At 43.1% G+C, this 14,438-nt stretch overlaps 1 protein-coding gene across 4 annotated transcripts in view; it reads right to left on the bottom strand.

Moving 5' to 3' along the window:
- Window positions 1-14,438, bottom strand: part of THSD7B (thrombospondin type 1 domain containing 7B) — a 1,195,438-nt gene that overhangs the window by 858,808 nt on the left and 322,192 nt on the right. Inside the window, exon 1 of one of the 4 annotated variants that reach the window (XM_082464906.1) lies at window positions 12,019-12,564. The exons of the other annotated variants lie outside the window; for them this stretch is intronic. The gene's annotated coding sequence lies outside the window, so the exon portion shown is untranslated. Of the gene's footprint in view, window positions 1-12,018; window positions 12,565-14,438 lie in introns of those variants that run through there. 4 annotated transcript variants of the gene reach the window in all.

The raw sequence follows: 14,438 nt of genomic DNA, 5'->3' as shown, positions 1-14,438 counted from the left end.
CCATTTACCAAACATCTATGCTTGCCAACCTTGTTGCCAAATCAATGGATAATTCTGTCCCTGTGTACGTTTCCCCGTCATGCCCGACACATGCCAGGACAAAACTGTTTACCTTAGATTATAAGGATTTGGGTCTCACTTTATTTAGACTGTGAGCATCACACGTTTTCAAAACACAGAGTTTGAGAATGAGATCAAGTTCTATGCAGACCAGTAAACCAGGGATAAGCCATTCTGCCCCCATTCCCAGGCTGCAGGGGAGTTTAATGGTTACTTTTGTTGTTTTTAATGAATCTTGAAGAGGTTTCTTCAGCCACAGACTTCAAAATACTACGTGAAATAAGACTTTATATTAAAGAGAATATAAATATCCAGTCTTAAAGACTAGCATTTATGATCCAGAATCAGAAACAATGTTGGAAAAACTATAAGAAAAACAAATAGGGTGACAGGGAGCCCAATTTATTCCTTCTCATGCTGAATCTACTCATCTATAACACCCTACAGATGCAATTTTTATCTTTGAGGTACTTTCCTTTTTTTCTCCTACCTCCACATGAACTCCTTGAAAATTCCTTAAGCAGATGGCCAATTCTTGGGTATGGCTGTACATTCCACTGGGCCAAGGAAGTGCATTGCATACCGTAGAAACACAATGTTCCTTACTGGTGAATATTTTCTTTTCTTTTTTCTTTTAAATAAGTATTGAATTTATTTTTTTTTAATTTTTATTTTATATTGGGGTTTAGTTGATTTACAATGTTGTGTTAGTTTCAGGTGTACAGCAAAGTGATTCAGTTACGCATATACATATATCCGTTCTTTTTCAGATTCTTTTCCCATATAGGTTATTACAGAATATTGAGTAGAGTTCCCTGTGCTATAGACTAGGTCCTTTTTGATTATCTATTTTATATATAGTAGTGTATATATATTAATCCCAAACTCCTAATTTATCCCTCCCCCTCCGACCTTTCCCTTTTGGTAACCATAAGTTTGTTTTCTATGACTGTGAGTCTATTTCGGGTTAATATTTTCCTTGAGGAACCAGGTAGGTTGAGAAGAATTATTTAAATCTATCAACGTGTACTGAAGCCCTTGCAAGCAAAATGATAAAGAAATGTCTTTCTGATGATCTGATGTCTTCATGTTTACATCAACTTTTCTGTAACTGGTTAAATAGCCACACTAGCAAAGCAGCATATTCTGTGCACTTGATGGGATAGTCAAATGGGGCTCTACCTCTGTAGGTTACACAGACTTGCTAACTTCTAGCTGATTCCTTTTGTTCACAAATACTAAGAGGTCTCCTGGTATTGCTTAGCCCTATATTCTTCACCTGTCATTGAAAACCCTATGCAGGCACATGTAAACACATTTTTACCCAACCTCTTGTGTGCATACTTCCAAGAATTACATAACATGATTGAATGTCAAGGTTCTTCATCCTCAGAACACAATAGCATCTTTTTTGGTATACTGAAAGAGTCTGTGACTGAGGTTAAATCAGGATACGACCCTGGCAGCCTGAGACAAGAGGCCTCACACGTCCATCAGGTTAAGACCATCTTTTTCAAGTGCAGCAGAGCTGTTAGAAGTCACCAACTGGATTCAGCAGAGCAGATCCAGCTAGAGGAGTAGCAAAGGAATTGGGATTAGACTTGATTTGTCTTCATTATTTAAAACGAGACTTTTATAGAAATGGTCCCAATATAAATATGGCATTATAGCTATACTTTAATTCACAATATAAAGAAAATTAACGTGCCACTTTCATTTAATCCAGCATACACCTGTTGCAGTTATTCTCCGCAAGGTGCTGAAAATACAGATATGAGTAAGATGCATTCTCCGCATTTATATAGCTCATACTTAGTGAGAGAGCTAGACGTATATAAATAAGGTAATTTGGCTTTGCCAAGGGCAAAGGACGTGTGTGTCACATCTCACCAGTTAGACTTCAAATTCCTGGAAATCGAGGCTGTTCTCCTCTATTTGCTTTTATTCACTCTGTGCCATGGACACAGCAGGTGCTCAATAAATACTCTGACTTTATTCATATAGCTCACAAACAAATGCATATTACATTTTCCACTGGTTTGTCTTGCTGTGTAAAGACTGCTTAGTTTAAAAAAAAAAAGATGTGCTGCATGGGGGATATATTATGTCCACAAGCATTATGTTTTAATTCCACCAGCTCTATAATCCAAATGAAATATCTAATATTCATGCACATAATATTAGATGACATATCCTTAGACTCTGTTTCCACAAGGGAATTCCTCCCTATGAAGTTTAGAATTTTTCTTTCTTTCCAATTGCAGCCTTGTTCTTAATATTTTTCTTTTAATAAGCAACTTGAGTCAGAGCTAAGCTACCCATAAAATATGCTCCCCCCACAAAAGAGACTTGGAATTATTAAAACGTTTCACACTCTCATGTGCAGCCGAATAGAAGCTGCAGTAACAGAGGAAACATAAGACTTGTTTCTATATGTGCCACGCAATGAAAGGCATGTCACATTCTGATTTTTCAATTGAAGCATGCCACAGCCCAGAGGGTCGGTTACTGTCAGAAATTCAACTTGAGAAAAGCCCTTCAGATCACTGAGAAGAATGCTACCTGCCAAGCCATGAATCAAACCTACCCGAAATTGCTATGATTTGATCAGAAATATCACTTTGGTGGGCTGCATGTCATTTCTGACTTCAGGAATCATAAGAATGTAGTAAAAGAGGACTGAAAAACACACATCAAGTGTAAATGAGAAAAATTGGTTAAGTTCACTCTTCTTCGTTAAAGGTGATTTTCTCCCTTCTCATTCTTACTAGAGATAAGGAGATCCTTGACTATGCCCATTTCATACGCATCAGGCTACACAGATACACTAGCAAACCAATGAGAGCAAAAAAAAAATTAATAATAAACAGCAAAAGAAACTGGGATTGTTTAGCCTGGACACAAGAAGGGGGAGGTGACTTAATCATGCATATGAATAGTTGTAAAGTTGAAGCAACCCGGCTATGCTCCACTGTCATGAGCGAAAGGCATGTGGGATTTATTTCTTGACAGATGAAATACAGAGAAATCTTCCTACCTTACAGGTTTTAAAAGTAAACAGGTTCCTGAGAGAAGTCACGGAAGTGTTTTAAGTTGGTTTTTTTGAAGAGATGATTCATGCTGGCATTTAACGGCAAAATCAATAACGAGCTGAATGGCCTCACATATGCAGACCGGTGGTGTGTGCCTTGGAAGGAAAGTTGGCAGCCAACAGACAGCGGTAGAGTGGGACTGTTCATAACACGAGCTCTAGTCCTGTCGCATATGGCAGCCCCAGCCAAGTGTGGCTACTGAGCACTGGAAACGTGGCTAGTTGAGACGTGCTTATAAGTGCAAATTACAGACTGGATTTCAAAAGCTTGGTACAACCAAGATCTAAAACATCTCATTAATAATTTTCTTGTAATTGATATATTTTGAAATAATATTCTAAATATATTAAGTTAATAAAATACATTTTTAAACTTCGATCCTTTTTTTCCTTTTTAATGTGGCTACTAGAAAATGTATGATTGCATGTGGGAACTGTTTTTGTGGTTTGCGTTCCATTTCTATCGAAAAGTGCTGCTCTAGAATCAGACTGCCTGAGTGCAGATTCTGACCTGGAGCAAGTCACTTACTGTTTCTGCATCTATAAGATGTGAATAATGATAAAACAATCAACTCCAAGATTTTTGAGAGGATTTCATAAATTAATATATGTAGAACAGTATCTGGCACATAGTATCTATCGTCAACCAGAAACTGTCGCTTGCCATCTGCCTCTACAAGGATTAGGTCACTAGCCACTCTAGCCATGGACCTTCAACACACCCTGAAAGGAGTTCAGGGTAGAGATCAGGAATGAGGTACTCTGTGCTCTGGGAAAAACTGGCAGAACAGGCCTTCAGATAGTTAGACATTTTCAGAAAAAGATTTTATGAGCCCAAATTCTTGCATCTCCTCATATCTAGAAAAGCACTAAAATCATTAACCGTGACATCTGCTTCTCGTGACCAGCAGCAAGCCTCTGTCAAAACGTGTGCTTGGGGCTTCCCTGGTGGCGCAGTGGTTGAGAATCTGCCTGCCAATGCAGGGGACACGGGTTCGAGCCCTGGTCTGGGGAGATCCCACATGCCGCGGAGCAACTAGGTCCGTGAGCCACAGCTACTGAGCCTGCGCGTCTGGAGCCTGTGCTCCGCAACAAGAGAGGCCGCGATAGTGAGAGGCCCGCGCACCGCGATGAAGAGTGGCCCCCGCTTGCCGCAACTGGAGAAAGCCCTCGCACAGAAACGAAGACCCAACACAGCCATAAATAATAAATAAATAAATAATAATTAAAAAAAAAACAGAACAAACAAACAAACAAAAAACGTGTGCTTGACTGCAGGTACTCCCTTTCAGTAAAATCATATATAACACTGACCTTCCCCCACTACCTCTTCGGAGCTGCTATCTCAGAGCTATCTGAGACACTGTCTCCTGGGCTATAGTCCTCATTTTGCCCCAAATAAAACTTAACTCACAACTCTCACGTTGTGTTTTTTTTTTTTTCAGTCAACAGTATATACTCAATAAATTGTTATTAATATCCCATGCACACGTCCTCTCTGCAGAATACAGTGACATGTAGGTGCTAGTCCTCTGATTGAAAACCCCCAAAGATAGGGAACCCACATTTTCTTGAGACTATGGCATTCCTGGACTTCTCTGAATGTGAAAAAGTTTATTCCTGGAGTGAGTAAAAATCTCTCTTTGCAACTTCGAATCTTCTGAGCTTCTTTATATACGATTTTGCCAGAGGCAGAGAGAAACTGGTCATATTTCAACAGTATATTTCTACAGAAATTGTTGAAAGACTTTGGTATTGGAAATGGGGATATTGTACCTTCCCATGGAAGTTCATGTCAAGAGACCTCATGCTGACCAAGCAAAACCCTTTTAAGAAACAGATCTTCAAAAATGTGATTCATCATACACGCTTCACCAAAGAACCACCCTTCTCTTCTGAGCAAAGTTGTCCCTTTTGACCAATTACACTTTGCTGTTGGAAAGTGGAGAAAAGAGGACAGACAAGGACACGCACCTGACCAGATGGCTCAGCCCAATCACGAGTGACCAAGGCCACTGCCAATCTACCTACACTCACATCTGAAGCCTTGTTTTCCCCTTTTTCCTGCTCTTTGTGCTAATTTCAAAAGTTAATGCTTTGCATATTTGCATATTCGGCACAACCATTCTGTCTTAATGATAAACCATTAATGAAAAGGAATATGATGTGGCTTTCCTAAGCATGCCTGGATTTTCAGAATCTTCCAATGTTTCCTCAGGAAGCCCACACTTTTATATACGAATGTTTCAAGCTCTTTACAATTCTAAGATACTATAATCTTCACGCATAGAATCTGCACCAAATGAAACTGCAGCCTTTTCCTATTTCCTAAGGACATGTCTACCTTCACATAGAGGTGACTCAGCAGTACTCTTCCTGGCAGTCATCTCCATCCATCATATGTGTAGGCTCTGGCAGTAGGTGAGTGTGAGTGGTTGTGTGTGAGTGTGTGTGTATGCACTTTCGCATTCCTGTAGAGGTTAAGATTAAACGTGCTGACCCAAACTTCAGGCTCTAGAGCAGTCTAGTGTATCAGAAGCAAAATGGGTCTTGCAGACCAAAAGACTGGGATGCGAATCTTGGCCCTGTGGTTTACCAGCTGCCCTGGCCTTACGCCATGTGCCAAAGGTCCCTCAGCCTCCCTTTCCTAGTATGAAAAATGAGCCTAAATAACAGACACCGCTTTGCAACATTATTATGAAGTTTAAGCATGCTGATTCTAATGCACCTAGCCTGGTATGCAGCATGTCATAGATAAGCAATAATTAGCAGTCACTCTTGTTGCCCTCTCAGATACTGTTAAGCCTTGCCCCAGAGATCCTCAAAGGGCTACTGTCACCCTGCTCTCCATCACTCTCTCCTCTCTAACATGTTCCAGAACCCTCAGTAGAGAGTGGTGCCTTTTCTTTTTCAAGTCCTTTACTATAAGAACTGCACAAGTAGATGTTAATAAGAAAATAGATTCAATCAAACATTAAAATTAGAATTTACCACCTGAGTTGTTTGGACAGAAAGAGGGCTTTGTGAATTGGCATAATCAGAGAAAGCTTGGTGGAAGTATAATTAAAACTGGGTCTTGACTAATAGGTAAAATCTGGATAACTGGGAGCTGGTGGTGGAAAAAGCAACATCTGGGGCCTTTGGAAATCACGGCGGGTCTTATGGTGACTTAAGGGAGACAAGCCTGAGAGCAGAAGGTGGGTAATAGAAAATTAATGGCTGGCAAAAGTCTATGTGAGGTAGGACCCGGATCAGTATTTTTTCTGTTCACAAAAGAAGCATAACTTAAGTTGTGTTTTTCAGGGCCCATTTAGCGCTGTTTCATTTTAGCTAGAAGAGATCCAGAAGAACGCACCAAAGAATTCTCCTTATAGAGTCTGCAAGGTCGTCACCATCCCTTTCCTCTCCCCGATTGGCCGGAAGATATTCTAGCTCATGGAATGGGTTAATTCTGGTGAAATGAAGGCCCATTAACAAGACAGTCACAAAAATGAATGGAAGTCGATACAAAATAAATTAAATCTGAAGACCAGAAATGGAGATGGAAAAAATAATTACTTTTTCCCCCAAAAGAAAAAAGTCTTGTTGAACTACTCCCACATACATATATTTTAGTTAAGTGGTGTGAGACAGCTATGGGGTAGAAGGACGTACAGCTGTAGCAGATGACCTGGGTTAGAAATCTGGCTCTGCCCCTTATCAAGAGTCTGAGTTAGTATGCCTAGTTATGTTTGGTGGAGGCCCGGGGGACACATTAAATGGAAGGTAGAGTGGCTTCATAGGAATTGATAACTAAAAGGGGTCTGGGTACTTTGGGATCTTTGGTCATGGAAGTATATGCAAATAATAATAGTTAAGTGTTTTTAACAGATATATATGTTAAACATATAAAAATGAAAATATACACTTAAACAGATTTCACATTCAACTACTTGATAATGCCAATGGTTGCATTTGTTCATGTTATGAGTAAACATATCAAGGGATGATACCAGAAATATTTACCAAGTGGTAGCGCTCAAGCACCAACCAATCAGAACAGGCTCTAGCAACACCCCTGGGGCGGGTCCCCAGGCCCTCTTGCCAAAACAAGTCGGGACTGTCTTAGTGGCTATAACAATAGATGATCTAAGAGGTGTCAGGGGAGTGGCCATAGGACCAAGGTGGTAGCAGGGCCTTCAGGGGGCTTAGACCAGCACCTGTTTACCTACTGGTACAGAAGTATTTAAATATTTTACAACCAGTAAAATATTTGGCTGTATCAGTAGCCAAATCACCCAGAATATGTCTAAAGTAAGCACAAAAGGCAGAAATCAATAGAGGAGTGCCCAGGAGCCAACTCTACAAGGAGAGATTACTGCAAGCCTTACTCTTACTATAATTAAAATCTTTCATTTATGTGTAGTACATGCTATGGTTTTAAAAATAACCACCTGAAAAAAGATAAATTCAAATCTGCATTACTCCAAAACCACAGTCTAGGACCAAGGCAATGGTGCCTGACTGTCATGAAGCTGAGAGCTTTTTCCAACATTGTGATTCTTCCACTAATGTAACACTAGGGCACAAATCTGCAGTGAACCCTCATGCAGACAAGTGGAAGGCAGCAAAGAGCTGCTCTCCAGTCAAGGCAGGGAAGGACCATTTGTGCATTAGTTACTCAGGATTCTGTTTTTTAGCTGCAGCATATTTAATTACAAGAGGTTCATAATTAAAATATGCCTAGAAAGGCAAAATCAAAAGCAAGCATCATGTCCCTTGCTGCAAAATACCCAAGTTCAACAGTGATAGCCTTTATTCCATGTAGGGAATATTTCCACATTCTCACTGATCCTCACATCTAGGTCAATGTCCAACCTTTTCTGATAGAAAGGCCTCTTCTTTTTTTTTTTAATTTCAAGACGTCTACAGAGTCCTACACCACAGGAAAAAAAAAATTGCAAAATTACCTAATGGCCAAAAGTGAGGATGAATAGCTTTCAAATGCACTGTGTTTTTTTCATCACAAGAGCATATACATACTCTTGAAATACAGTAGTTTTTATATGTGCTGGATGACTTAATTGTTCAGCTTATAAACAGAGCTTGGGTTGAACCCTCCTTCCCTGCAATAAGCCTGAGCCCTGACCAGCAGTGGAACGCTATTCTACAGCGTCTCCAATATCGGTTTCAAAAGTCAGCCAAAAGACATGGAATAAGTGGATTTCACTAATATTCTATTTTCCCCTTCAAATGAATTGCTTGATCTAGTAGCTAGAGAATGCTCATAATCAATCATGGGTGGATTACAAGGGATGGAAATAACTAAGTATCTATATTTTGTTCACCTGGCCCACTCCAGACAACATGGCTCTGGATGAAAGTGTAATCCTAGGATTCAAGGACTGTGATCCCTATTTCCTCCTCAGTCAGAAGCCACTTACAAGCTGAAGGGAACTGCACCTAATCCCCTCTGGCTTGCTTTCATCAATAGCTACTGTTAGCTCTTATGAATAACCATCCATGAAAATGCTAGTCAAAACATCAACAAAATAATCCCAACTAATGAAAAACTTTAAAGGGTGAATACAATGTTTATCATCTTGGAACAAGGCTGCCGCAGACTTCACATCTGCAAAACACTGATCCCCCTCGAACTCACAATTTCTAAAATTTCTAGAATTAAAAGTGGAGTTTAAAATCCTCTACTTTCACAGTTTAAACGTGTTAATTATCACTTCGATATTAATCCTGTTAACAGCGCTGAATTACGGACCTGTGTTATATTTGGGAAGCTACCGGGTGTTAAAGGGAATGCAGCTGCTTCTTTCATAGTCATATCCTGGGGAAAAATATATTCTTTTAAAAACATAAAGCACTTATGTGCAATTCATATTCAAAAAACCCAAAAGGATATCAAAGTAGCTCATGTCAATAGTTTCTGATACTGTAATACCCTTTAGTTAGTCAAAAACCCAGCCTTTATACTTCACCTGGAGAGTGTCTCTGGAGCTGTGCTGTTAATGGTGCTGTGTTTTTCTCCGCCAAGTAGAATAGTTGTCACTACTTAGAATCTTTTAATCTGTTTGTCTTGATCATGTGCTTAACATATTGTATCATTTGTCATTTTGGCTCTTAATAGGACCAGTCAACTCCTCTTCATCATTCTATTCAGAGTTTTGAAACGATGTTATTATTTTCCTGCCTAATCTTTATAAAGGTGTGCAGAACAGCAAAACTGCAGTTTGAGCAAGACTTTTTTCTTTGAAGGAATCAAATGGCTGCAGCTTCAGTTTGTGAAGTATAATTAAAATGAGTTACATGCCTTGGAATTTTGCTGTTGTTGTTTGGACACTCGTCTTCCACCCACTTAGTTCCTATCTTTTTATTCTGCTTATTCAGTCTGTTATTTAAGGACAAACTCTTTTAAAACAAATATTAATGAAAGAATTATTCCTTTAGAAACAGGATCTGCAGCAAGTAGACCAGGTCCTTAATAGCCTTTCTGTTGAAGCACTGAGTTCATTTTAGCAGTACCATTTTTCTCTAATTCTTTACCTTGTTTTTCTCAAAAGGCACACTCAGCACAGAACAGAAAGGTACCTTTGGCTGCCAATTTATTAATGTCAATCCTCAAAAGTGGAGGCTGTGTTTATACTGCTTTTATCATCAGTAATTATTGTCTGCCCATCTAACAGTCTTTCTATTTCTTAGCCCTTCAACTATTTAACAAGCAACAACTTTTATTAAAAATAATAGGGGGTGGGTGCTGAGGACTAAGAAACACTGTAAAGATAATTTTTCAAGTATTGATTTAAATATTAAGGTAGTTACAAAGTAAGCCCACTTGTTATAGACCCTCAAAATGGACTATCAAAGTCTATCAGCAGTAGGCAGTCCTTCTGTGGACTACGTATCTCCAAGACCTCACCATGGGTTACTCTCAAGTCTTCAGGACCCTAAATGGTTTCTAGGTGTTCAGAGCCACTGGAACTGTTTGTGCTAATGAACAAGACTATCCCACATTTTTTAAGTCAACAATTGTATCTGCATATGTCGTTACAGGGTCAAGAGAATTATCTTCATAATTCTTTGTCACTTAAATTTGCATGCAGAAGAGTTTCCAGTCCCCAACTCCCGGCAGGAGTCTTGCAATCTACCCAGTTGGCTCATCTACCCACAGAAAGTAGAGAACTGGCTATATTAAGTTTAAAAAGAAGGCTGCTGGTATTAATGGCATCAAGGTTAAAAACAGCAGTGCATCAAAGTGAAGCCTCACGACAGGTACTTTATATAGCTTTCAACCCACAAATATATGAGCTTTTCCCTTACCACTGGATAGGACTTCTTGATTTGGTTAAGAACATCCTAACTGGCTTTCATGAAGCCTTAATCAATAGCTGTAATACAGTCCAGAATGCAAAAAGGCTTCCCTGGAGAGCACTACCTCCCAGTTACCCAAGAAACCATTACCGTCCTCAGAGACATCCAAAGATTGCCTGGCAAAGGGAAACTCCAGATGCACAAGTGCACGTGTACACACACACACACACACACACACACACACACACACACACCCCCCACAACCTGGCTGGCATGCACCCTGCCTGCATGGCTTACCATTTCCATGGTAACACAGCACCCACAGGTGCACTCCTGAAAAACACCAAGAAGGCTCCTCCAGCCAGGTTGTCATTTACAAGAGCACAAATGCACTGTAATAGGTGGGAAACGGCAGACTACCAGCAGACCACCCTGGCAAGGAACAGAGCACCAAATAACCCTGGCGTCTCCCATAGAACATGCCAAAGTACCATGATCTTAGTCAATTCCACCCCGACCAAAAGGAACTGAATTGCAATAGCTCTTAAGGGATGCTCAGAATAATTCCAAGAAAAAGTACCATTAGATCACCCACCCTTCCCAGAAATAAAGTTTTTCTCTCTTGTATTTAAGAGATTGAGAGAGCTTAACGCCCCCTCCCCAAACAAACACCCCCCCCCCAAGCTTTCCAACTTCAAGACTCAAACTACGTGGATTGCAAAAAGCGGAGGGTTCATTTGCATATTCAAATAACTTTCATACTACAGGAGGTGTTAGAAGGGAAAGGTGACAGGAGTATACGGGTGATGTTTTAGAAATTTACGCGTGTCGTCTTCCTTGCCCCTCACTCTCAAGCCCAGTTCCCAGTTTTCTCTTGACAAACCGTGTAATGTCACGCCAGACCCACAAGACCCATTCTCCCCAGCTGGCCCCTCGCCCCCTGCAGGGACAGTGGAAGTATTAACTGTTGCTGCAGCCTCCTGACACTCCGCTGATAAATCAGAGGAAGCTGCAAAACTTCTTGGCTTGCTCGGCTATCCTCCCGGGGCACTGAAAGCCCACGCGCAGATTTCGCGGTCAGCCTTGCGAAAGGGAACCCTCAGTCAACCTGTTTGCAAAGCCCGCAGAACTCCCCGCCCTCCGATCCTGGGCTCCGATGCTCCCCGTGCAGGACTGGGGGCCCTTGGCTCCCTTCATCAGTATCCCCCAAAGCAAGCTGGAAGTGGAGGGAACAGAGATCCTGCCGCCCCATTCCCACGCCTCGGTCCTGTTGCCTGCGGTCTGCGCCCAAGTCTCTGCATGGGGTACCTCCGCCTTCCCAACCCTGGGGTCTCCACACGCTGCGCCCCTGGCAGCTCGCCCTTCCCGCAGCCGCAAGGCAGAGGCGTCCGGGAAGCTCCGATTGCAAGTTCCAGTGTCTGGCCGGGAGAAGGGGAGAAGGAGGCTGCCCGGGGAGGAAAAAGCAAAGTCCGTGCCCGTGGCGCGCTCCCCGGCCCGGGCCGCTGCTACCTCGCGAACCGGGTGCCTGGCATCCCCAGCTCGGGGCGCAGTGCGGCCACACTCACCCGCCTTGCCCAAGCCGCCGCCGCCTTCGCCGGCACAGCCTCTGGGAGCCGCCGAGCCCCGAGCTTCCCAAGAGCAAGAAAGATGGTGGTGTGTGTCGGGAGACCACCCATTCCAGCGTCTGGCAACCCGGCGGCGACTCTGGCTCCTCAGCACAGAAGGAAGAGGAGGAGGAAGGCACGGCGCAGTCGAACGCCATCTGCTGTACACCTCAGCGCTGCCATTGGCCGCCTGGTGCGTCCCCGGGAGCCGCGGGGCGCGGGCCGCCGGGAGCCACCTTGCGCCTCGCCGCCCGCGGCAGCTGCTCCCCACCTCCCTTTCCTTCTTCCTCCTCCCCTTCGCCCGGCGGGTGCACCCACCCGACCCTCCGCTCAGCCCGCACCCCCAGACGAGAGTCACGGGCGCGCTGGCCTCAAGCTCGGCTCCTCCGCTCCCCGAGAGTGTTTTCCGCAACTTTGAATCTTCGGGGTGCAGGTGCGGGCCGGGCGAAGGGACTCCCCTGCCGGCCTGAGCCCAGGGTACCCAAGCCTCAGCTCGCCGCGGACAGGGGCGAGCGCTCTGCACCTCGGGGATCTAAGAAGTGATAGGGGAGAAGGAGGCAGAGAAAGTGGGGGTGATTTACTCCCCGTTTATAACCCCAAACACCTCCCCAACACACACACTCACGCGCGCGCACACAGGTGCGCGCGCAAACACCCACACACACACTCACAGGCAGAGCCATCCCTCCCGCCCGGCCCGATAGCCTGGCGTTCCGGGCACGAGAGGGCTTCAGTGTTACAGGGGAAAAGACAAAGAAGATCCTAGCGAGACATGTGGAGAAGAGAAAAAGGGAAAATTGGGGGTGACTCCGGGGGAGCGCCCCGAGCTGGGTCCTTACCTACCCGGACATCCCTCCCAGGAGGGGCTCCCAGGGGCTCTCAGCCCACCCAGACCAGAGCCTGGGAAAACCCCTAGCTCCGGCCTCTTTTTTGAAGGGTTTGTGTCCTGGGGCTCGGGAGGCAGGGAGAGGGGTGTGCTGTCCTATGGGGTGGAGCATCTATGGCAACTGGGAGGTGGGTTATGGTGGCCGGGGAGAAGGTGAGAGTCCGCCCAGGTGAGGCAGGAGTGCAGAGAACACGTGGGCAGGCTGGAGCAGGCACAGCTCTGAGTCCTTCCCTTACTCCCTGACACTGTTCCAAACCCTCCTAGTTTTTGACACCTTTGATCTAGGGAACTTCTTAGGCTCGTGCAGAGAGATGAAGTTTCTTCAACAGGGAAAAAACATGAGGACTACTTATTGCCAATTACAGGATATTTTGCCTGTCATATCTCTTTAAATGTGTGAACCCAGCAACAGCAGGGATTGTATCGTTTCCATTTTATCCAATGCTTGGCACACCATGGGTGCTTAAAAAGAAGCAAAACAATCCTGAGAAAATTAAAGCTTGATCTCATAGCACAAATTAGATTTAAGAGATAAACAGAGCACCTAGGGTTGTCAAAGGGAATAAAATTAAAAGAATGTAAGTGCCATTGGAAAGGGAAACGTGAATATGATGATGAACGTTCTGATCCATCCTCCTGTGGGACTGGACTCTGTAAGTGGGAAAGGGAACATGCCTTACTTAATATTTTAAACAGCAACTGCTATTCTCCCGGTGAACACTGGAATCACACTCTGAGTTGTGCCTTTCTTTCTGACATCACTGTCTTAAATCAGCAGCCATCCAGATCCTAGAATACTTCCCCAAATCCAAGACCATGATTTATTACTCCCCAGAAATAAAATGCCAATCCTGTGAGCCTGGGGAAAGAGGTCTATTATGTTTTATCGTAATCTCAATATATACAAATCAATAGCCAATGAGTCTCATTTAAGTAACTTCAGGAACAACACTCAAGGAAAAACACTTCTGTTTTCCTGAACTGTAACATCCTGGCTTCCCAGATTTCAGTCTTTCCAGAGTCAACGCAGCATTTTCAGACCACATCCCATGCACGCATCCATATGGTAGAAAGATCTGTGTTTGCAAGCCTTGTGGAAAGAGGCCATCAAGGACCCACTTCTGAGTATGTCATTTATGCATGTTTTTATAGTTACGTATTCTCCTCCCTCTTCAGAGGCAGCGATATGTATGTTTTTCTTTTAGGCTAGCAATTTGATTTCAATGTGCATTTTAATTTAATATGCTAGCCCATTCTCATTAACCCCTTGCTCTATGTCAGTGATCACTATGGTAATCCTAAGAATATTTTGATTCTTAAGGCATAATGTTCATCCTCTGTTGCACTATATGCATTTGGTCTCCTGGTTTTTGAATCCACAATATAAGAGATAATACCTGTATGGCAATCATGTCCTATCCACTGGGCTTCTTAATCAAAAATAAGCAATTCATAAGAATAAAATCTAAATTATTTCTAAAATACAAAGAACGAT

This window comes from Balaenoptera physalus (assembly GCF_965194825.1).
Source record: "Balaenoptera physalus genome assembly, chromosome: 6".
NCBI classification, from domain to species: domain Eukaryota; kingdom Metazoa; phylum Chordata; class Mammalia; order Artiodactyla; family Balaenopteridae; genus Balaenoptera; species Balaenoptera physalus.
This window is presented reverse-complemented; position numbering and strand designations above follow the sequence as displayed.